Raw genomic sequence first — 2378 nt, forward strand, 5'->3', positions numbered from 1 at the left:
TGCCGCCCACTCCTCTCACTTCATCCCTCTCAAATAGCCACTGCCAATAAAGACTCGTGTTCAGCCACTGAAAAAAAGAAAAGAAAAGAAATCATATTGGACATATGACAAGTGAGGAAACCTCAACTGGGATGTGTATCTTTCAGATAATGTGTGAGTAAAATTTTGTAATGTTCAGGAAGTTTATTGTTACTTTATTTATTTATTTATTTGCAGTAATAGATGAGGCACAAATGTCTCTGCTTCTCCAACACTGCAACAAAAAGGACAAGGGAAACAGTGAAATAAAAATTTAAAAATAAAGGCGTAAGGTCTGGGAGACAAACTTGACTACCATCTATGTGGAGAAACATGTAAACAACTCCAGCCTCGCCTTGCAAACACTATCTCCGTTTCCGATCGATCGCACCACTTCACAGTCTCCTATCAAAGACGGCGTGGCCAAGCTCAGCTCGCTAGGGTGGTGGGCCTCCTGACATCCACCTGCGGATGGCACCAATACCAGCCCGGCCGGCCGTGCTTCACAGGCTTGTAGGTGATGGAGAACTCACCGAGATAGCGGCCCATCATCTCTGGTTTCATCCCCACCTGGTTGAAGGTCTTGCCGTTGTACACGCCCACCAGGCTGCCCACCAACTCAGGCAGGATGATCATGTCCGTCAGGTGGGTCTTCACCACCTCTGGCTTCTCTGTGGGTGGAGCCTCCTTCTTGGCCTTTCTCAGGCGCTCGAGAAGTGAGCGCTGCTTCCGCCGCAGGCCACGGGTGGCAGGCGCTGTACAACTGCATCAGCTGCTCGTAGGACGCGTCCCGCAGTTGGTCCAGGTCCATACTGCTGTAGGTGAACTTGCGGGAGGTCCACTTCTTCTTCTGATGCACTTCAGCCGTCTCGGCAGCTGCTCGGAAAAGGTATGGTTTCTTCTCTTCTTTAGAGGAAGCACACTTATTTAGGGAAAGCATGTTCCGTCTTGACCTGGATGTCTACTCTATTTCCCTAACAGCTGGTTAGTTGGAGATGGAGTCCTTTCCTTTTGGCTAGCCACAATACTCCAGGTTATGAAAAATATCCATGTTTGTATTTGTTGTCTCAGGGCCTGTATGTATAAGTACTTGAAATAAATATTTGTTGAATAAGTGAATGTTGAGCAACAACAACAACAACAACAACAACAACAACAACAACAACAACAACAGAAAAGTGAGCACCATGGGGAAACGGAATGGCTGTGACCCACTCTGATGCATGTAACAATCTCAGTGATCCTCAGCAGCTGCGTCTTTCCTGGTCCATCGCCAGCTGTAACCGGAAGGCGCCTAGTGAATAAGCACCGTTCAGAGGGGTGGAAGGGGCCTTCCGTTTCATCCTAGGTTTCCTTCATGCCGCAGGCTTTCATGGCTGTCTCACATTCACCCTTACCTAGGAATTCAGAATTTCCTTTGTTACTATTTACTCATGCTCAACACCTTACGACATAAAAGGAAGACTCAAGCCACAAGTTAAACTTCATGTGGAAGAAACGGGGAAGTGAGCTAGCGGCCTCCCGAGTGCTGTACAACAGTCACTTTGATCTTTCTGTTGACTATTGAAGGACGAAGGCGCTAATATTATAAATGCCACAAGAAGCATAAAGCCTTCTATATAAGTAAATAAATGCTGAACCTGTATATAAACACAGAAGTGACCTGTCGACTGCATCAGATAATTACTGCATGAAGGAGCCGAAGCAGTCTGTTACTACAGGGACGTCACACAGAGCTAATTTGGAGCAGGTGGCCATCTGAAGTCTGACGCCGTCATTTATTTTCATGACCTTCACTTAAAAATGGACATTGATTTTTTAGAGTAGCTCTAAGAGATTCCAAGTTCAACTGCCCACTTTATTTCAAAGCACACATTGGTGTGTCACTTCATGTCTTCTTCATTTATAACTATACTTGTATATTTTAAATATTTTATCAATTTTTGAGAGTTTCATGCAATGTATTTTGGTCATTCCCTATTCCCTCTCCTAACACCTCTGAGGTCTATCACCCCAACTTCAAGTCCTTTTAAAAAATAAAATAAAATGAAATATTCCAGTAAGTCATTTGCCCTGTCCATAAAATCCTAGATATGTAACCATTCACTGAGCACAACTGGCCCACCAGTGTCCTTGCACTTTTAATGTGAGCCTACTATGTGAGAGACAAGGTTTTTCAAAATGTATTATTTCCACTTTAATAGTGCTCTTGTGCTATTTGATACCTAATGGTACAAGCCTTTGCCCTCTTCTTGACTGGACTGAGAACAGATACAAACACAAGAGAAGTTATAATTTCTGAAATGGAGGCACAATGTTCTTATCTTTTAGCCTCAAAAGGATTTTCTAATGTTCCTACA

At 43.9% G+C, this 2378-nt stretch overlaps 1 pseudogene; it reads right to left on the minus strand.

The window, feature by feature from the left end:
• Nucleotides 1-447: 447 nt before the first annotated feature.
• Nucleotides 448-958, minus strand: LOC127198997 (40S ribosomal protein S15-like; annotated as a pseudogene).
• Nucleotides 959-2378: the final 1420 nt, after the last annotated feature.

The sequence above is a fragment of the Acomys russatus genome, chromosome 15 (genome assembly GCF_903995435.1).
Source record: "Acomys russatus chromosome 15, mAcoRus1.1, whole genome shotgun sequence".
NCBI classification, from domain to species: domain Eukaryota; kingdom Metazoa; phylum Chordata; class Mammalia; order Rodentia; family Muridae; genus Acomys; species Acomys russatus.